The 23,363-nt window shown below is 44.9% G+C and overlaps 1 long non-coding RNA gene across 1 annotated transcript in view; it reads right to left on the reverse strand.

Annotated features, from left to right (window-relative positions):
* LOC132383573 (uncharacterized) overlaps positions 1–23,363 on the reverse strand; it is a 161,340-nt gene that overhangs the window by 51,161 nt on the left and 86,816 nt on the right. Inside the window, exons 4-5 of the long non-coding RNA XR_009508727.1 lie at positions 18,195–18,267; positions 10,283–10,437 (exon numbers count right to left, since the gene is read on the reverse strand). This is a non-coding gene — a long non-coding RNA (uncharacterized LOC132383573). The remainder of the gene's footprint in view (positions 1–10,282; positions 10,438–18,194; positions 18,268–23,363) is intronic.

Raw genomic sequence — 23,363 nt, forward strand, 5'->3', positions numbered from 1 at the left:
GTGTTAGACCAGAGCTATTACATCCAATGGATGTGAGTAAATCAACCCGTGATGGGGACTCATCTTTGCAAAAAACACAATATTAGAACAAAAGTATATTGCATTCCACTTCTTGACCTTGGTTCACCTGACTTCAACACAACTCAGTTTGGAAAGCAGCAATCAATGCATATGTGCTGCAATTTACTATAAATATACAGTACTGTTGCACATTCTGGAGTTAGATAATACAACAAATATTAATTTTAACAGCAGTAATTCTTTAGACATGAACTTGGAGTGTAGATTAAATTTAAAAAGAAGCCTGGAATAGTAGTTTTCCTGGAGCTGTGGACACCAGTTGTTTGAAAACCAGACAATTCTGATTAACATTCATTTTGGGTGTCTGGAGCGTGGGTGCAAAGAAAGGGGTGTGTGAGAACCATATGTGATTCAAAGGAAGTATTGTAGATACATTGTAACTAGAGAACTATCCTGCTGTTACCTTTGATCTTCAACATATAAGATGTAATGTACTTATCGGGTCGAAGAGGCCTCTTCCTCCAAGAGTGTCTCATTTGTTCAATAAAACACTTCTGTATCCACTAGCTTCAATGTCTCTCTAGTAACTTTGTTCTGTTACAACACAGTGCAAAAGTCTAATACACATATATGAAGCTAGCATGCCCAAGACTGCCATAATTGCATGCATTGCACTATACTGCTGCCACAAGAAAACTTCATGACACATCTGAGTAATGACAAGCCTGATTCTGGACTGATTCTCAGTCTATTGTGGACTGAGAGTGGGAGGAGGACAGGGAGAGGGGAATCATGGTGGCAAAAAGGGGAAGGGAGAGGGGAGGGAGTGAGAAACACCAGAGAGACATTCTGTAACGATCAATAAGCCAGTTGTTTCAAAACAAATTATCTTGCCTGGTGTCTCAGAGCTGAGCGTGTTTGCATTCACACCACACCACCCAGCCACTCCTTCTCTGCCAGCTGTCCCACACCCCTCTCGTGGTGCTCCACCCTCACCATTCCCAAGGTCCTGTGCTCCCACCAGATTTACAAATTCACTCACTGGTCCATGTTGACAAATGCAGTAGTGTGTAAAATTCTTAGGCACCCTAGCTATATCTATACGTGTCAGAGACCATACTGTCCCTGCCTCTACCACCCCCACCCCAGCAGTCCTGAGGCTCCTGTACCTCTTCCTGATGGCAAACGGTAATGATGGTATGGTCATCATTAGCATAGATTGTAAATTGGTATGGTTCCTTATTACCATAAATTGTAAATAGTAGAGGTCACAACACTGTAACTCCTAGGTACCTACCGTCTGTCATTTGAAAATTATCTATTTTCCCTGAGCCTCTGGTTTTTCTTAGTTGGCTACTCACTTTCCAAAGACAATATAGACTATCCCAAACCCTGTGCACTCCTGTTTAATTTTCTTTTATGTGGGTCTTTATCAAGTGCCATCATCATCTATCACCAGGGGCCCCCACCACCCAGGACATGCTCTCTTCTCACTACTGCCATCAGGAAGAAGACACAGGAATCTCAGAGCTCAGAACTCCCACCACCAGGTTCAGGAACAGTCATTATCCCTCAACCATCAGCTCTTGAACCAAAGGGGATAACTTCTCTCAACTTCACTCTCATCATCATTGAAATGTTCCCGCAACCAATGGATTTGCTTTCAAGGACTTTTCATTTCACGTGCTCAATATTTATTGCTTATTTATTTATTATTATTTTTATTATTTCTTTCTTTTTGTACCTGCACAGTTTGTTCTCTTCTGCACCTTGGTTGAACAGTTTTCTTTTGATTCTGTTATGGTTACTATTCTACAGATTCTTTGATTATGCCCACAAGAAAATTAATCTCATAATTGTATTTGGTGACATATGTACTTTGATAATAAATTTACTTTGAAATACCTCCATAAGTCTTAATACTCCTAATCCACTCTCTCCCCTTTAATCACCCTTCTTTAACATTCTTAAAGAACTCCAGCAAATTTGTTAAACATGATACCCCTTTCATAAATCTATTAATTTTGATTGATTGCCCTATGATTTCAAAATATTGCCTTTTTAGTGAGGGATTTCAGTTTTTTTTTTCCAAATTACAGACTTTAGGCTAACTTGCCTGTACTTCCTTGCTTTGTCTTCCTGCTTTCCTGAAGAATGATGTTATATTTTTCGGGAGTCTCTTCAGAATCCGGCAAGTTAATGAAGCAATGGCATCCACCACCTCCTCAAGCTACTTCTTTCAAGATGCAAAGTTGCAGGATATCTTATCCAGGAGGTTAGCCTCACCAATTTGCATCGTGCTTTCTCTCTGCTTTAAAGTGTGCTTAAGTTCATCCCTCTCTATAAACCCTGTATTATCTGTTATTTTGGGGATGATTATAGTCTGTCCGCTAGGAAGGCCAGACCAAAATACTTATTAATAACTTCTCAAATCTCCATTATTAATTCCTCCAGTCTCTTCTTTCGAGGCACCAACGCCTAGTTTAGCTATACACTTTTTATGCATTTTTGGAAGCGCATGCAGTCTGTTTTTCCGTCTTCACTTTGTTTTGAATAATTCTTCAATGGCTTCTAAATATTTTCCAATCTCGTGACCTACCAGTAGCTTTGTATGCCTTTTATTTCAATGTGACACCATCCTTAACTTCCTCAGCTATCCCCAGATGTTATATCACTCACATGCAGTCTTTCTTTCTCACAAGAATAAACCTCTGTTGGAATTTATAGAACATCATCTCTGTAACAGTAATTGTACCATTTTACCCTTTAATCTCTTTTCTGCATACATTTCAGTCAACTGTATCATTATACCATTCCAATTATCTTCACTGAAGTTTATGACACTAGTTTCTCATCCTTAACTTGAAGTTTTATTGGACAATAACCTTTATTTTCTAGGAAATCTTTCCTTATGAGATCAGCACATGAATATGCAGAGAATGGAAGGTTTGGGGGCATGTGCAGGCAGAAGAGATTAGCTTAATTGGGTCTTATTATCTTAATTAACTAACTACAACATTGAAAGCCAAAGGGGAAGCTCCTGTGCAGTACAGTTCTATGTTCTAGTAATTTATCCAACTTTTTGCATCATGCCAGATCTAAAAAATTTCAGCTATCTTGTTTGTTCGTCAAAGTATTAGTCTAAAAAACAATCCCAAATATACAGTCTGAGCTCACCCTCAAGGCCAACGTGTGTCATCACATCTTCATGCTGATGAAAATTGCTTATGATTATTGCAAGGTTTCTTACAAGTTCCCATTACCTCTCAATTTATTCCCTGTCCTGCAGCAAAAATTTGTGTTATGGCCCCTAATAATACTTCATCAATAACTTCTTATCACTACTGTTTCTTAAATCTGTCCAAACTGATTCTACAGATTGAATTTTTGAGAAAATATCATTTCTCACCTATCCTTTATAGACAAAGCTACCTACAGCTCTTCAAAATGCTAATCAAGAACCACAAAGAAAGCATGGCAATATCTCTACTGGAGTCTGCAGAGATTCGGCATGATATCTAAAACTTTGATAAACTTCTGTAGATGTTACCTGGGTTTCAGCAATTAAGTTACAGAGAAAGGTTGAACCAGTTAGGTCTCTATTCATTGGAGCGTAGAAGGTTGAGGGGGGATTTGATCGAGGTATTTAAAATTTTGAGAGGGATAGATAGAGTTGACGTGAACAGGCTGTTTCCATTGAGAGTAGGGGAGATTCAAACGAGAGGACATGATTTGAGAGTTAGGGGGCAGAAGTTTAAGGGAAACACGAGGGGGTATTTCTTTACTCAAAGAGTGATAGCTGTGTGGAATGAGCTTCCTGTAGAAGTAGTAGAGGCCAGTTCAGTTGTGTCATTTAAGGTAAAATTGGATAGGTATATGGACAGGAAAGGAGTGGAGGGTTATGGGCTGAGTGCGGGTAGGTGGGACTAGGTGAGATTAAGGGTTCGGCACGGACTAGGAGGGCCAAGATGGCCTGTTTCCGTGCTGTGATTGTTATATGGTTATATGGTTATATGTGTGATGGAGGGTGTATTGACTGCCTGCATCACAGTTTGGTGTGGAAACAGAAATGCCCTTGAATGGAAAATCCTATAAAAAGTAGTGAATCCAGCCCAGTCCCTCCCAACTATTGAGCATATTTACATGAAACGCTGTTACAGGAAAGAGGCACCCACTACCCAGGACATGCTCGCCTCTCACTGCTGCAAACAGGAAAAAGGTACAAGAGCCTCAGGACTCACACCACCTGGATCAGAAAGAGCTACTACCCCTCGACTATCAGGCTCTTGAGCCAAAGGGGATAACTTCACTCAACTTCACTTGCCCCATCAATGAAATGTTCCCACAACCAATGTACAGACTCTCAAAGATTCTCCATCTCATGTTCTTAATATTTATTGTTTATTTATTACTTCTTCCTTTTGTAGTTGCAGTTTGTTATCTTCTGCAGTCCGGTTGAACGCCCTAGTTGGGCGATATTTCATTGATTTTTTGTGGTTATTATTCTATAGATTTATTGAGTATGCCCACAAGAAGATGAATCTCAGGGTTTTATATAGTGACACATACATATGTACTTGGATAATAAAACTTATTTTGAACTTTAATGTCTCTGTAAAAAGTTATTAAAGCATACTTGTTTATTTCTGTTTTTACCGTCAATTCACTTATCGTGTTATGAAGACAGATAAGACAGCTATAATTTGATAGTTACATTCTGATGAAATGCCACACTGTAAAAGGTGGATAGATAAATAGATACTTTATTGATGCCAAAGGGAATTACAGTGTCACAGTAGCATTACAAGTGCACAGATACACAAATGTTAGAAGAGAAATAAGAAAGAATAAAAAATAAGTTACCTCAAACAGTGTACCAGGAGGGGTCATCACTTCCCTGGCTATAGGTTGACTCATTATGGAGCCTAATGGCCGAGGGTAAGAATGGCCTCATATTGTGCTCTTTAGAACAGTGCAGTTGTATTAATCTATTACTAAAAGTGCTCCTCTGTCCAGCCAAGGTGGCATGTAGAGGGCTGTCCAGAATTACCAGGATTTTCTGTAGGGTCCTTTGTTCTACCACGGCCTCCAGTGTGTCCAGTTTGATCCCTATAACAGAGCCAGTCTTTCTAATCAGTTTATTGAGCTTGTTGGCATCACCTATGTTGATGCCATTGCCCCAGCACACCACCACATAGAAGATTGTACTGGTGACAACAACTGGTAGAACATGTGAAGGAGAGGCCTGCATACTCCAAAGGACCTCAGTCTCCTCGGGAAGTAGAGGCAACTCTGGCCCTTCCTGTACACAGCCTTTGTGTTGGTGCTCCACTTACGTCTGTAACCCAAGTGCACCCCCAGATACTTGTAGGTCCTCATCACATCCACATCCTCACCATCAACAGTAACAGAGAGCAGTGCAGGCTTGGTCTTCCTAGAGTCCATCTCCATCTCCATCTCCTTTGTCTTACTGATGTTGAGGTGCAGCTGATTCACCTTGCACCATTAGGGAGTGGTGTCTTAGAAAGGCAGCGTCCATTATTAAGGGCCCCCAGCACCCAGTGCATGCCCTTTTCTCACTGTTACCATCAGGTAGGAGGTACAGAAGCCTGAAGGCACACACTCAGTGTGGTGAACTACATATACCTGTCTGGACACGCCCCCTGCTGACTGTTCCTGTGGCTCCTCCCACAGACCCCGGTATAAAGGCGATTGAGGCCTGAGCCCGGCCTCAGTCTCCAGGATGCAGTGTGGTGGTCAATTGCTGCTTGTTCTTTCTTCCAGCCAATAAAAGCCGATATCTCGCCTCACGTCTTGGAGAGTTATTGATGGTGCATCACTCAGCGATTCAGGAACAGCTTCTTCCTCTCTGCCATCTGATTTCTAAATGGACATTGAACCCTTGGACACTACCTCATTTTTTTAAATATACAATATTTCTGTTATTGCACATTTTTAAATCTACTCAATATACGTAATTGATTTACTTGTTTATTTATTATTATGTTTTATTTTTTTCTCTCTCTGCTAGATTATATATTGCATTAGACCATAAGCCAAAGGAGCAGAAGCTGGCCATTCGGCCCATCAAGTCTGCTCCGCCATTTCATCATGAGCTGATCCATTCTCCCCTTTAGTCCCATTCCTCTGGCTTTTCACCATAACCTTTGATGCCCTGACTACTCAGATACCTATCAATCTCTGCCTTAAATACACCCAATGACTTGGCCTCCACTGGCGCCCGTGGCAACAAATTCCACAGATTCACCACCCTCTGGTTAAAAAAAAAATTTTCGCATCTGTTCTGAATGGGCGCCCTGCAATCCTCAAGTCATGTCCTCTCGTACTAGACTCCCCCTCCATGGGAAACAACTTTGCCACATCCACTCTGTCCATGCCTTTCAGCATTGTACCGCAGCTGCTAAGTTAACAAATTTCACGTCACATGCCAGTGATAATAAACCTGATCCTGATTTGACGAAGTCCTGCACCAGGACCCTGTATTCATCTTCCCATCCTCTCTTTATACATCCAACTATTGCTGAGTCATCAGTGAGTTCCTGCGGGTGGCATGACTCGGTGTTATGTCTGAAGTCCGAGGTATACAGGGTAAACAGGAAGGGGCCCAATACAGTCCCGTAGGGCCCCAGTGCAGCTTATGGCCATGTCCGACACACAGGTCTGAAGCCAGCCAGTCTGCCAGTCAGGTAGCCCCTTACCCAGGATACAATGGATGTGGCAACCTGCACTGAACGGAGCTTTTCCTCAGCAATGAGGCCTGTATGGTATTGAGGGCACTTGAGAAATCAAAAGACATGACCCTCACAGTGCTCTCCTGCTTATCCATACAGGACTAGCTCCGTTCAGCAGGTAGATGACAGCATCATTGACTCCCATACGCTCCCAGTAGACAAATTGCAGGGCATCGAGGGCTGATCTGACCAGGGGTCAGAGGTGAGCCAGGACCAGCCTGTAGGGTTTTCATGGTGCGTGAGGTCAGGGCCACTGGACAGTAGTCACTCAAGGCTTTCAGTTAGCCCTCCTTAGGTACGGAGACCACACATGATGTTTTACACACAGTCAGGACCCTTTCCAGGCTGAGACTCAGATTTAAAATGTGCTGCAGAACTCCACACAGCTGCTTAACACATTCCTTCAAAACATTAAGGTTCACACCATCCGATCCCAAACCTTTGCTGTGTCCGAGTTTCCCGGGAGCCCTTCTGTGGTGACACCCCTCTCTGGACACACCCTCCCCTTTGGAGGGAGAGTGTGGTGACTACATATACCTATCTGGACACACCCTCCCCTTTGGAGGGGGAGTGTGGTGACTACATATACCTGTCTGGACACTCCCTCCCCTTTGGAGGGGGAGTGTGGTGACTACATATACCTCTCTGGACACACCCTCCCCTTTGGAGGGGGAGTGTGGTGACTACATATACCTGTCTGGACACACCCTCCCCTTTGGAGGGGGAGTGTGGTGACTACATATACCTGTCTGGACACACCCTCCCCTTTGGAGGGGGAGTGTGGTGACTACATATACCTGTCTGGACACGCCCTCCCCTTCGGAGGGGGAGTGTGGTGACTACATATACCTGTCTGGACACGCCCTCCCCTTCGGAGGGGGAGTGTGGAGACTACATATACCTGTCTGGACACGCCCTACCCTTCGGAGGGGGAGTGTGGTGACTACATATACCTACACCCCCCACCCCCCCCCCCCCGCTCCTGTGGCTCCTCCCACAGACCCCGGTATAAAGGCCATTGGAGGCACAGCCCCTTCCTCAGTCTCCAGGATGTTGTGTGGTGGTCACTTGCTGCTTGTGCTTTCTTCCAGCCAATAAAAGCCTACCTTAACCCACGTCTCAGAGTTATTGATGGTGCATCAATTTTATTGGCTGGAAGAAAGCATTTTACGTCCGGAAAAATTGGACATTGATCCTCAAGACTCAGAAGCAGCTCTTGCCTTTGAACTCTAGCTTGCATGCTTCCAATCATACTTGGAACAGATTCCAGTGACTGAGCCCGCTATTATGCACAGAATCCTCCTTTCGAGGGTCACCCCAAAAGTTTACTCCCTTATCAGGGACATGCCGACCTACCAAGGGGCACTGGACGCCCTCAAAAGACAGTACCTGTGGCCGGTGAACAGCGTCTACCCAGACAAGGCCCTCCCCCGGTCAAGCAGGCCAGAAGCATTCTTTTCTCGTACCCTTCAAGGCCCTGAAATTCGGCACTCCGCGGTGGAGAAAGAAGTCCAGGCCATAGTGGAAGCTATTAGGCACTGGAGGCACTATCTCGCCGGCAAAAGGTTCACCTTGCTGACTGACCAGCACTCAGTTGCGTTCATGTTCAGCAACCAACAGCGGGGCAAAATCAAAAAATGATAAAATTTTGCAGTGGAGAATCAAACTCTCCACCTACAACTATGATATTCTGTACCGGCCTGGCAGACTCAATGAGCCCCCTGATGCCCTATCCCGGGGAGCGTGTGCCAGCGCACAGCTAGACCAACTATACCCACTTCATGCAGATCTTTGCCAACCAGGGGTCACCCGATTTTACCATTTCGTGAAAGCCCGGAACCTGCCGTACTCCCTTGAGGACATCAGAATGATGACCAGGGACTGCCAAGTCTGCGCTGAGTGCAAACCGCACTTCTACCGTCCTGAAAAGATGCAACTTATCAAGGCCACCCTCCCCTTTGAGCGACTGAGTGTCGATTTTAAGGGCCCCCTTCCCTCCACCGACCGCAATGTCTACTTTCTCAACATAATCGACGAGTACTCGCGGTTCCCCTTTGCCATCCCCTGCCCCGACACCACTGTCACGTCCGTCATAAAAGCCCTGCACCAGCTCTTCACTCTGTTCGGATATCCCTGCTATATCCACAGTGATAGAGGGTCCTCCTTTATGAGTGACGAGCTGCGCCGGTACCTACTGGCTAGGGGCATTGCTACTAGTAGGACCACGAGCTATAATCCCTGGGGGAATGGACAGGTGGAGAGGGAGAATGCCACAGTGTGGAAGGCCACACTTTTAGCCCTTAAGTCAAAAGGGTTGCCGGTCTCTCGATGGCAGGAGGTCCACCCTGAGGCACTCCACTCTATCCGCTCCCTATTATGTACGTCCACCAATGCCACCCCTCAAGAGTGCCTATTCTCTTTTCCCAGGAAGTCTGTCACTGGGACCACCCTACCAGTTTGGCTGACGTGCCCGGGGCCAGTGCTGCTCCGGAAACATGTGAGGAGCAATAAATACTCCCCGCTGGTAGAGAGGGTTCACCTTCTACATGCGAACCCCCAGTATGCTTACGTGGTCTTACCTGATGGGCGGGAGGACACGGTCTCCATCCGCGACCTGGCACCCGCAGGTGCAGCAGACCACTACCCAGAAGGCTCTCCGGTAACTATGAACCCTGTACCCGAGGTGACACCGCGCACACCGAGCCCTACACAGACTCCTCACGACACTCATATACCGGGCGTTTCGTACGCATATATACCAGGCATGAGGGTCACTGACGCCTAGTGGGCTGACGCCTCCAGTTAGGCCGGAACCAGCACAACCACAGTCTCCGGTGCAATCACCACCACCAGCACCTGTGCAATCACAGCCGGAGCTATGTAGATCGCAGCGACAAATTCAGCCACCTGGTGGACTTAACCTGTAAATATACTTTTAAGAAACTTCGCCCCATGGGGACTCTCTTTTAAAACAAAGGGGGGGGGGGGTGAATGTGGTGAACTACATATACATGTCTGGACACACCCCCCTGCTGACTGCTCCTGTGGCTCCTCCCACAGACCCCTGTATAAAGGCGATTGGAGGCACTGCTCCTCCCTCAGTCTCCAGGATGTTGTGTGATTGCCACTTGCTGCTTGTGCTTTCTTCCAGCCAATAAAAGCCTACCTTAACCCACGTCTCAGAGTTATTGATGGTGCATCACCTTCTCACCTGCTCAGTAGTTGCAGCAGATTGTGGCAGAGCAGGCCTTTGAAGAACAGATTACAACATGTATTCCTGACCACAATGCAGTTGACAGAATGCCAATAGTGTTCATTAATCCATCAACTGTGCTGTTACCAAATCACGTCATGGAACCACATGATACAGCAGAACTACAGTAGATTTGCTTATTACACACGATGTCTAAATTAAGAGGGATAGTGGTTTGCTGCATTTTATTCGTACGCTTACCTCAACCACTTTCTGAGGTAACAAATTCCAGACAACTCAATGCTCTGACACTTACCTTAAATCACTGTTGAGTTCAGACGCAATGATTGTGTGCTTATGGTCTTAGCTTTCAGCATTGTGCAAATCCTCTTCCTCTGTCTAGTAGTAATATGATCATTCAAATCAATTATGATGTTCACAGACTCTGGTGAGTCTCGTGTTAGACAAATCCTAAAATTAAACAAAAGTAAGAAAGTATCAGTGATGTTGGCAACTTGACAACATTTTTAAATAGGGATTAATATCATGATTTTGGGTGGAGATTTGAAAGTAACACAAATGCCCCTGTTGTACGCATTTTAAAAAGGTGATGTCTCAGAGAGGTGGCATCTATCGTTAAGGTCCCCCACCACCGAGGATACACTTTCCCTCACTGCTGCCATCAGGTAGGAGTTACAGGAGCCTGAAGACACACACTCAACGTTTTACAAACAGCTTCTCCCCCTCCACCATCAGATTTCTGAGCAGCCAATGAACCCATGAACACTATCTCACTTATTCGCTCTCATTTTACAATAACTGTTAATTTAATTCTTTTATACAACTTATTGTAATTTATATTATATTTTTATCATGCCACAAAACAACTAACTAAATGGCATATGTCAGTGATAACAAACCAGATTTTTTTTTTGCATAGAGACTGGTAGGTGCTTGGAATGGGCACCACAGTAGCATAGCAGTTAGCACAGGGTGTCAGAGTTCAGAGTTCATTTCTGACATCATCTGTAAGGAGTCTGTACGTCCCCTCCATCGAATATGTGGGTTTCCTCCAGGTGCTCTGGTTTCTTCCCACAGTCCAAAAACATGCCTGTTTGTAGATTAATTGGTCATTGTTAACTGTCCTGTGATTCGGCTCGGATTAAATTGGGGGTTGCTGGGTGGCGCAGCTTGAAGTGCTGTAAGGACCAATTCCATGCTGTCCCTCAATAAATACATAAATAAATAGGGACAGAGGTGGTGGTGGAAGCAGATACGACAGAGGCATTTAGCAAGGTGTTACATATATACTGTACGTAAAGAATGAAAGCATATTTATCGCAGAGTAGGCCCTTCCAGCCCTTCCCAATTCAACCCTGGACCAGATGCAGGCAAAAGGGATTACTTCAATTAGATGTTATTAATTTATAATGGGATATTGCAGACCGGGGTGGAGAAATGGGAGATGCAGTTCAATTCAGAAAAGTGCAAAGTGATTCACTTTGGAAGATCAAACTTGAAGGTAACCTACAATGTTGATGGGAGGTTCTCGGCCATGTGGAAGAACAAAAGGCAAGACGTACAAAAGCTGGAGGAACTCAGCAGGTCGGGCAGCATCCGTTGAAACGAGCAGTCAACGTTTCGGGCCGAGACCCTTCGTCAGGAAGAACAAAAGCATCTTGGTGTCCAAGTCCATCGATTCTTCAAAGTTGCTGTACAAGTTGATAAGGTGATTAAGAAGCATTGGCCTTCACTAGACAAGGGATTGAGTTCAAGAATCATGAGGAAATGCTGCAACTCTGTAAAACTCTGGTGAGACCCCACTCAGAGTATTGTGCTCAGTCCTGGCCATCTCATTATAGGAAGCTTTATAGAGGGTGCAGAGGAGATTTGCCAGGATTAAAGAACATGTCTCATGAGGAAAGGCTGAACGAGCTAGGACTTTTCTCTTTGGAGCGAAGGAGGATGAGCGGCAATTTGAAAGAGCTGTTTACAATTACCAGAGCCATAGATAGACTGGAGAGGCAGCAGCCTTTCCCCTGGTACCAGTGGGCATCTGCTTAAAGTGATTGGAGGAAATATCAGAGGTAGGGTTTTCTTTACAGAGAGAATGTTTAATCCCTGGAATGCACTGCCAGTGGTGATGTTACAGGAAGGTACAATTGGAATCTATTTAAGAGTCTCTTAAATGTATGTGGATGTAAGAAAAATGAAGAGTTATGGGGTGTATATGGGCAACAGGGTAGAAATATGTCTCGACCAAAGGAGGCACAAGGCACCCCTTCCGTCCACTAGTCTGCAGGTCACTCGTGGGTAAGGTGTAGCACCTGCTTAGCCTTCAGTCGTGGTCATTCAAATCCATGTGACCAGGTGGTGGATGGTCGCATGAGCAGCTGGTTTACATCACAAGTCCTGGATATGTGACCACTGATGCCAGGCAGGCAATCTCTGAAGGGTATTGATAATGGCTGGGGTCACCTGTCTTGTAAAGACACTGCCCAGAAGAAGGCAATAGTGAATGACTTCTGTTGAGAAAAATATCAAGAACAATTATGGCCATGGACCATGATCGCCCATGTCATACAACATGGCACATAATGATGATGTCATATGACATGGTACATGATGATGATGATGATGATAGGGTGATAGGGTAAGAGGGAAGGGTTAGATTGAACACGGAGTATATTTTTATAGGCCAGCACCGCACAATGGACTGTGCTATACTGTCGTTGTTCTATGTTCTTTTCTTTGCCCTGTGCCAATATTAACTGCAGGGGCTTAGCCTGGGATCTGACTCATGCAATCTCAGGCTCGACCATCACTCATGAAGGCCCAGGCAAGCGACGACATTGGCTCAGAACCCTGGTTTGTCATAAAGAGAGATGTTATCCTTTGGCAGGGATATGATTAACCTATCTGCTCATCAGATGGGATGTTGTCTTCAAGTGCACCCTCCCCCTAGTGTGGGTCCAACTCCTCTCTGCTGGAATAGAACTGCACCTCCTACCCAGTCAGACCACTGACCACACTTGGAATCCTTTCTTTAACAGAGCTGATTGTCTTATCACCCTGGTTTCCCAAGGGGAGAAGCGTCTGTAGGATGAGGAGATAAGTGCCTCAATGGCCTATTTTCCTGATGGGACAAACAGTTTGGGACCACGTTATGCCAGCTTTTGCAGAGGCATTGGTTCTTGCGATGAAGTCCACAATGAGTTTGCGAAGAGGACAGAAAGAAATCAAATCAGGATGATGTTTGAAAGAGGTTGGACCTGTGTTATCACTGGTTCACTGGCATATTTCACTGCGCAGTCACACACCAGCTGGCAATGATCTGCTCTCCCTGGAAAGGACTGGGAAAAGCTGCAGAAAATTGAAAACTCAGCCAGTTATATTACGGGCACTAACCTCCCTCACATCCGGAGCCTCGACGATGGCGGCATCCATCATTAAGGACCCCTATCACTCAGGACATGCCCTCTTCTCATTGCTACCATCAAGCAGGTACACATTCAACTGATCAGGAACAGCTTCTCCTCCTTTGCCATCAGATTTCTGAATGGACAATGAGCCATGAACACTACTTAGGTATATTTTTCATCTCTTTCTCCACTACTTATTTAATATATATACTTCTTATTGTAATTTATAGTTTTTATTATGTATTGCAATGTACTGCTGACACCAAACAACAAATTTCATGACATTTGCCAATGATAAACCTAATTCTGATTGCTGTGACTGGTTTTCCAAGGTCTGGTAAGACTGCAGTGCACAGCGCCACCTGTTGGCGTTTCCACATAATGCATCTTTACACCTGCTCTCAGCATTGAGTATATCTGAGCACACTAGTCTATGTTTCTCTGGGGGTTCCTGCGTCTGTGTGAGTCTGCATGTCCCTATGCCAACATAGATCAACGTGCGTCTCCTTGATCTTCCTAAATCTCCATGAAAGCAGTCAGCAAGTCACAATCACTCTTATTTGAAGGCCAAGAATTCAAACCAGGACAATGCTTATGGTCCAACTAGGCAGCAGTGGTCAATGCTTCTGAGACAGTGATACGTAACATCTCAAAGCACTGAAGAGGAACTATCAGAACTGCTCTTGCAAACCCTTGAAAAAGCAGTGACAAGATAAGCAGTTAGCGGAGATCAATCCCGGCATCCTCTGTGAGGAGTCTCTGTACGTCCTCCCCGTGGAATGTGTGGATTTTCTCCGGGTGCTCCAGCTTCCTCCCAAAGTCCAAAGACGCACCCGGTAGGTTAATCGGTCATTGCGATTAGGTTAGCTTTAAATCCGGGTTATCGGGGTTGCGGGGCCGTGCAGCTCAAAGGGCCAGAAGGGCTGTATCTCAATAATTAAACAAACAAGCAAGCAAACTGGCCCCTATCAAATCTACACTTTCAGTGTTACCATAAGACTAGAAGTCATAGGAGAAAAATTTGGCCATTCAGCCCATTGATCATGGCTGACTTACTTTCCCCTGCTCCCACCTTCTCCCCATGACTTGAATGCCCTGACTAACTACATATTAACCTCTACTTTAAATGCTGTATACCCAGTGACTCGGCCTCCACAGCCGTCTGTGGCAATGAATTCCACAGATTCACCATTCTCTGGCTTCTCTTCCTAACTCATGGACTCTGATCAGCTGGCCATGTCACTCATGTGCCTGACTCCTGAAACAGACACTCTATTCCTCAATATGAACCATCACAAATTGGAGAAGAATCCTTTAGGGGTTTGTAGCATAAATGGTGGTCGGAGTTTCAGCTGCTGGTTTTTCCTTCCTGTGAATCTGCAGATTCTACATGCATGGGCCTCTGTGTGTGGGTCAGTGTCTCCAGGCATGAAGGGTCTGTGCAATACCATGTTTCTAACTGTCCCACTATATTATTGTGAGTCACCATTCATACATGGGTCTGACTGTTTGTCACTTTATCCAATCAGTTCCAATTCTATTTCCTTGTACATGCGTGTATTTGTATGTATCTGCCTGTCAGTAAATGTATCCATTGTGTGTATCTCTGTGTGTCCACGTGTCTGTTTGTGTGACGCGTGTGTGAGCATGTGTCAGTTTTTGTGCCATGTATATCTGCGCACACACGTGTCTGTGTGTGTGCACACAAGTGTGAGTGCACCTGCACAGAGGTTCACAGGATCATGCGGGGGTCTAGATAGGATAAATGATCACAATATTTTCCCCAGAGAAAGGGAGTGGAAAACAAGAAAGCAAATGTCACAACTTATTCCCAACTTAGTACATCAGCACAGTACAAAAACAGACAGAAATCATGGATTTAATCCCTAGTCTGTAATAGATTAGCTGGTCATAACTGAAGCAATGTTGGAGAGTGCAGGTGGCAGTGATGAAACTCGGCTGTCTTGGAACATTCCCAGGGGATGGGAGTTTAAAAATAAGAGGGCACGGATTAAGGTGACAGGGGGAAGATGTAAAGAGGATGTGAGGGTCCTCTTTTTGATACGGGGGAAGTGGGCAACCAAGTTGCCAGACATACCTGTAGGCATAGGTACAATTACAACATTTAGTAAACATTTGGACAGGCACATGGGAAGGAAAGGTTCAGAGCAGGGATTCCAAACTGGGGTTCACGGATTCTTTGGTCCACGGCTGTGGAGGTCAAGTCAGTGGGTATACTTAAGGCAGAGCTCGACAGTCAGGGCATGAAGGGATACAGGGAAAACGCAGGGGATTGGGGCTGACAGGGAAATAGATCAGCCATGATGAAAATGAAGAGCAGACTCAATGGGCCAAATGGCCTAATTCTGCTCCTATATCTAATGGTCTATCTTATTTAAAAATGGTAGGGAGCCCCTGGTTTCGAGGGATGTGAGCCAGACACAGGCAAATAGGAAATGCTCAGCTAGGAAACTTGGTCTGCATGGACAAGTTGGGTCCAAAGGTCTTTTCTGTGCCTTATGTACTCTACGATTAACAATGAGCCACATATGGGAATGGAAATCATTCAGAAGTTGTGTAGCTAAGATGGCTGAAGGTTGGGTTGAGCTGTTTTCCAATCATAGCAATTTACTGGGCAAGCAAAATGCCAAGATCACAGAACCACTCGGCTCAATAATATGGAAGTATCACGATAGCCAATCTAAAGCTTTCTCCAAGAGTCACTGACTCCCCCACAGTGGGAGGATTTCCTGTGTCTGCCCCTCTGAAGCTGCACCCAGAAACAACCAACCTGAAGTCGGATTCTCTTCGCCCCCAGTCCTGTACCTAGCTCCCCCCTTGTCTTTGGACTTGGCTCCAACGTCCTGTTGTTATTATCAAAAGGGACTTTGTACAGAAAGAGGGGAATCTACCAATGGGGAGATAACCCACAGAGATTTTGAATGAAGGCTACCCTCTTCATAGACCGGTCCTGCTGCCAGACTTGAGTGTAATTACTATCTTTTTTGATTGGAGAAGGAAGGGATAGTATTAGAGAAGGAGCAATTCGTTCTGATTAAATCTTGAACAGAGCTGATGGCTGAATGCAGAGATTGCATTGAAGCAAGGAGCATGCAGGCTGCTGATAAAGCTGCTGCTGCTTCACTCTGGCAGCTCACGCAACAGAAATTAATGGCAGTCAGTGCTCCAGTGGCAATCATGCAGTTCCTGCCACTAGCCAGCGTCCTTTGGGACACCCACAACGGTAACTCCCTCCCGTCGCACACCCCGATTCACTCTCCGACTCCAGACGGTTCCGTGTGAGTGCGCTCTTCATCCAGCTCCTCCCCCGAATGGTGCACCCAATTACTAGCTGATGGGGAGCAGATCGTTCAACACGCAACAGAAAAAGACTTCAGTGGAGAAAGGCTGAGGAGAGGATGGGATGAGCAGGTAGGAGAAGAGAAAATGGAAGACCGAGATTGAGATTAGGAGAATGGGGGGGGGGGGAGAGACAGAATGTGAAGAGTGAAAGAGAAAGAATGAAAGAGAGAATGAGAGAAGAGGGAGTGAAAATGTGTATTTAATATTTCAGTAATATTTGAGTAATCTTGTATATACTGTATAAATATATGATTAAGCTTTCTTGTTCATTTCAATAATTTGTTATAGGTTATATGTATAAATACATGAATTGCATATGTCATCATACTACCTCATGATATGTGGACACCTCACTTAACGTAAACCGGAAGTTAGACTCAGTTTTTGGTCTCCCATGTCTTCCTTTGAAATAGTCTAATGTTTTGAAGTTACAAAACATAACAGAAAGAGAGAATGGAAGAGAGAGAATGTGTGTGTGTGTGAGAGAGAGAGAAAGAGAGAGAGAGAGAGAGAGAGAGGAGAGAGAGAGAGAGAATGGGAGAGAGAGAGAGAGAATGAGGGAGAGAGAGAATGAGAGAGAATGGGAGAGAGAGAGAGAAAGAGACAGAGAGAATGGGAGAGAGAGAGAGAATGTGAGGGAGAGAGAGAGAATGAGAGAGAGAGAGAGAATGAGAGAGAGAATAGGAGAGGGAGAGAGAATGAGAGAGAGAGAGAATGAGAGAGAGAGAATGGGAGAGAGAGAGAGAATGAGAGAGAGAATAGGAGAGGGAGAGAGAATGAGAGAGAGAGAGAGAGAATAGGAGAAGGAGAGAGAATGAGAGAGAGAGAGAGAGAGAATGAGAGAGAGAGAATAGGAGAGAGAGAATAGGAGAGGGAGAGAGAATGAGAGAGAGAGAGAATGAGAGAGAGAGAATAGGAGAGGGAGAGAGAATGAGAGAATGAGAGAGAGAGAATAGGAGAGGGAGAGAGAATGAGAGAGAGAGAGAGAAAGAATGAGAGAGAGAGAATGGGAGAGAGAGAGAGAGACGGTAGATCAGCTCAACGATAACTGCCTTGCAGTGCCAGAGACCCTCCAGTGCAGGACGTTTGCCCGCCTGGCCACAATTGGTCGAGTAATAAACAAACAGTAATCGTGGATTCAATCCCTAGTCTGTATTAGATTAGTTCAAGCAACATTGGACAGTACTGCTGGCAGCAATGAAACTTGGCTGTCTTGAAGCATTCAAATCTTCATCCAACTTGTTTAAGAAGGTCACACTGAAGCAGTCTCGAAAGCTGTGAAGACTTGTCTCTGCATGTGCTGGGGATTGTATCCCTCTGCTCATTAATAATGATAAGGCCAAAGGAAACTGCAGCTCACACTAAATCCAACTTTCAGTCATGCTTCACTTTTCTTGAAAATGGACACTGTATGACATTGTTCTCTGTGCAGAGGGGACTTACCGGAATGTTGCCTAGGATTGAGAGACTGGAGAAGCTGGGCCAGTTTTCCCTGGAACTGACCTTGACCAAGGATCTGAAAAGATGAAGAGGAAACTTGACTGAGGTAAATAAACCTATAAGAGACGTAGACGGCACTGGTTATACCCGGCAAAGTGTCATATGACGTGGGCGATCATGGTCTTTCCATGACCATGATTATTCTTGAGAAATTTTCTACAGAAGTGGTTTGCCATTGCCTTCTTCTGGGCAGTGTCTTTACAAGACGGGTGACCCCAGCCATTACCAATACTCTTCAGAGATTGTCTACCTGGCATCAGTGGTCTCATAACCAGGACTTGTGATGTGCACCGGCTGCTGATACGACCATCCACCGCCTGCTCCATGGCTTCACGTGACCCTGATCGGGGGGGGGGGGGGGGCTAAGCAGGTGCTACACCTTGCCCAAGGGTGACCTGTAGGCTAGTGGAGGGAAGGAGCACCTTACACCTCTTTTGGCAGAGACATATCTCCACCCTGCATTACAAATAGGCCTCATCAGAAAGCAGCATCTCATGTCCTATCAGCAGCGCAAGGACAGTAAAATAAAGGAATGGAAATATCCATCAGATCTACATCCCTCACTCACAGGGCATCTATTTCCAAGGTTCTCTTTTACTCAACCACATTCAATCAAGCCCCAAATTAAATGGTAATGAAATCTCTTAGAAAACATACAGCCGAGATTCAGTCTGCTATTAGCGCACCTGGATCACGGAGTAACAAGGCACTCCGGAATAACGCTGCTAAAAACAAGCTGTACTGAAAGCAACAGCTGTGTTCGGACAATACCAGTAATTACGAGACTGCAGGGCCCACTGTAATTATGGAGTTGATTAAAGCCTACAAGTCACATAACTGCAAGGATGGCAGCTCTTAAAGGGTTGGTAACACCCCCGCCCGCCACCTCTCTCACACACAACTCCACCACAAATCCTGTCCCTGACACAACAACAATCCGTTTATCCGCTGACAGATGAGGGCTGCAACGCAGCCAAGGCACCAGAGAAGAGTCACCCGCTCGGTTTTGGTTAGTAACTGTGTGATCCGAGGCAGTCACGCGAGAGTCGAGAAAGGGCGTGAGCTTAATGCCTCGTCCGAAAGGCAGCAGCCCTGCAGCAGAGCACTGGGAGGAACCCCACATTGCGTGGGACTCGAGCCTGTGGCCTTCAGCAATCTACAGGACCAAGGTATCTCACACAGAACAGGTGAGAACCAGTTACACTAATGAGTGAGATTATACAGGTAAAGATACACCTTGATCACATGGAGGGACATTCCTTTTATTATTTTACTTAGATACAGTGTGGAAATGGCTCTTCTGACCTGAGCTAAGCCAACCAACAACTCCCCTGATTTAATCCTAGCCTAGCCATGGGACTAAACAATTTATAATGACCAACTAACCTACCAACCAGTAGATCTTTGGACCGTGGGAGGAAACCCACATGGTCACGTGGAGAACGTACAAGCTCCTTACAGCTTGTACTTGAACCCGGGTTGCCTAACCTGCAAAGTGTTGTGCTACCCATTACATTAGCCTGCCGCCCTAGGAGCGGATAGCTCTCACTGGAATAGCTAGAGTTCATTAGTCACGTTGCTAAACCATTTCAAAGGGCAGACTGAATTAGGTTACCAACCTCACATCTTCATTTTATTCAGCGGTACGGTATGGAACAGGCCATTTCCACTGACCAGGACACGCCACCCAGCTAGACACCGAACGCAGGATGATTTACAATTGCCCCGTACATGCCCTGTTCTCATTGCTACCATCAGGAAGGAGGTTCAGCAGCCTAAAGGCACACACTCAGTGTTTCAGGAGGAGCAGCTTTCCCTCTGCCATCCAATTTCTGAATGGACATTGAACCCATGAACACAACTTGTTTTCTCTTTTGCACTATTTATTTAATTTAACTATTTTTTGTAATTTATGTTTTTATTATTGAAGTTCATCATCAAACAAACATTTCCATAAGATGTATTTCAGACATTGTACATATATATCATATAATCATATCACAAATCTCCACGAAGTATTTATCTGAGGTACACACTTATAGAAAAGAGTGGAAAGAAAAAACAAGCAAAAGGAAAAAACTATGTACAAGTAGGGAGTAATCTCTTTTTACAACACATTCATTGATTTGTGAGAATAAAATCAGGCCTATGAGGCATAATGTAGTTCAACCATTTTTCCCAATATGAATCCAATTGTTCTAGCTTATGATCAACAGATGCTGTTATCTTCTCCATTTTGTAAATGTCCATTGTAATTTCCATCCATGCATTTAAAGTTGAGCTCTCCTGTGATAACTATTTCCTAGTAAGAGTCTTTTTATCAGCCACCAACAGTTTTTAACTTTTTAAATATATATACATACCCTTAGTGTAATTTACAGCTTGTGTTGTCATGTATTGCAATTACTGCTGCTGCATAACAACATATTTCATGACATATGCCAGTGATACTAAACCTGATTCTGACCATAACTTACCCACTGATAGGCCTTTAGACTATGGGTGCAAAGTTGTTTACGGAGGTTGCTGGAGTTGAACTCCAAACTCGGACACCCCGAGCTGTAATAGCATTGCACCCACTGCTATGCTACTGTAGCGCCCCAAAGGGATATTAACAAGCCAGATAAAACTTTAGAACTTTCCTCCTGCTTGTGATCCGTTTAGCTGTTCCTTAATTCCAAATTAATTATCTGAATTTAATCTTTCAAACTGGTGTGGTGGGGTTTGAACTAAATTTATTAGATATTGAATTATTAGTCCAGGAGCAATTGCTATGCTGCTTCACCCCACAACACCAGAAAGATTATCCAAAGGACAACAAGCTTTTGAGAAGTTGTGTGTTTGAGGCTCTATCGTTATTTCAGTCAGGTATCTGGGCCCCTAAGGTGCTCTGTGGTCATGTTTTACAACTGTAATCTCGCTGATAACAAGCTGGTTCACTGATGCCAATTCCTGACACCGGTGCCATGGGACGTCAAGGGTTTTAGCTACAAATGGGATAATTTTCTCAGAAGTTAAGTGGATAAGAACGAGATGTTCTCTTACCCTGAATGGCAGAAGTTAGAGAATTCAGGTCAGATTTCGTGATCTGGATTAATGCTGCTGAGGGGTGGGGGGGGGGGGAGGGGGAACGACAATTTATTTACTGATTGATCGGTTTATTGAAATACAACACAGCATAGTCCCTTCTGGCCCTTTGAGCCCCACTGCCCAGCAAACCCCCGATTTTGCCCTCACCTCATCAGTGTTGTCCTAAAGACTTGAACGTCACACAATCTTTTCTCTAGGGGAGTGAGGTTGGTCAACTTGCCTCGACTTGATGAACTGAACACCGTCCATCTGCATCGAATGGCAAAATGAAGGGCCTGATAATAATAATGTAAACCATGTCATTGTAACACTTTCATGAAGTCCCATAGCATTCTCACCAAGGGCCTGGCTGAAACCTACCTCGATCCACGGCATTATTTATTTATTTAGAGATACGACATTCGAGTCACACCACCCAGCAACCCCCGACAGCCCATCGATTTAATCCTAACCTAATCATGGGGCAGTTTACAATGACCAATTAACCTGCCCAGTACATCCTTGGACTGTGGGCAGAAACCGGATCACCCGGAGAAATCCCATACATTCCACAGGGAGCTCGTAGAGACTCCCTACAGCCGACTCCAGGATTGAGCCTTGAACTTCCAACGCCCTGAGCTGTATCGACGTCACACTAACCACTAAGCTACCGAGGCTCCCCACGTGCTGATGTGGCATACCTGACAAACCATCATCGATCATCTAGGCATCATCATATTATATTTGTGGACTCTTTATTGGCTTCATTTGGGATGGCCTGCGATTGTGAAGAAATGCAAAATGTGGAGTGGATTGAGGTTGGAGGGAGAGGATGCAGTTAACAATTAATTTTATTCTCAACGTTTGATACAAATGCCCTTTCTAGTAGATGTCACTGGTTAGTGCAGATAAAGAGCCTCAGCTTGAACCATGTGGCCTCGTGAACGAGTGGGTCACCAGCTATGGAGGGCACCATTCCCATCCCCTCCGGAGCCCATGCCGCATCTTGAAAGTGGTCACCCAGCACCCTCCAATACTATCCTTCCAACCCCCACCCCCCCCCCCCCCACCGCAAACACATTTCCATAAGATATAGGAGCAGAATTCAGCCATTTCGCCCACTGAGCATGCTCTGCCATTTCATTCCGGCTGATCCATTTCCCTCTCAGCCCCACTCTCCTGCCTTCTCCCCGTATTCCCTCATTCCCTGACCAATCAAGAATCTATCAACCTCTGCCTCAAATATGCGTAAAGACTTGGTCTCCACAGCTGCCTGTGGCAAAGATGCACCACTCTTTGACTAAAGAAATTCCTCCTCATCTCCATTCTAAAGGAATGCCCCTCTATTCTGTGTCCTCTGGTCTTAACTTCAACCCCCCCCCCCATAGGAAACATCCTTTCCACAACCACTCTATCGAGGCCTTTCAACATTCGATAGGTTTCAATAAAGTCACCCCTCATTCTTCTGAATTCCATAATCTCTTTACACTCCATTTGATCGTCACTAACGTAACCTGAATTTATTAACTAAATCTGAAAAGCCAATGCACAAATAAATTAAATGATGTATAAGTTCAGCCTGCTGTAACTATTTCCCTCAAGTGGCAGTGCTGCCTACAAGTCGGGTTTCGATTGCAACATGACAGAGGAGTGGTGGGGGCAAAGGGTTTGAGGTGGGTATTGGGGTGAGGGAGAGAGGAACGGGGGAGGGGACACAGGGGAGGAATGATAATGAAGCCATTTACTGACGGAAGGTGTGGTAGATAGCATTTCTGTAATGCTACGCAAAGGGAGGAAAGAAATTAGACTCGTGGCAAATGAAGGTCAAGGCTGCAGTTTTGTGGAAAGAAAAGCAGGCAAATACAAATTTAAAATAGAAATCATTCACCAAGGTAACAGGTAAGACGGGAAAATTAGAGGCTGCCATTTATAAATTATTGTTTTATTTCAGTATATTTTATTCATGATATACACCGAAAATATCATTGTTATTCATCTTCACATTCATCTTCACATTAATTCAGTACATGCTCTTACAGTGTC

Source organism: Hypanus sabinus, chromosome 30 (assembly GCF_030144855.1).
Source record: "Hypanus sabinus isolate sHypSab1 chromosome 30, sHypSab1.hap1, whole genome shotgun sequence".
NCBI classification, from domain to species: Eukaryota; Metazoa; Chordata; class Chondrichthyes; order Myliobatiformes; family Dasyatidae; genus Hypanus; species Hypanus sabinus.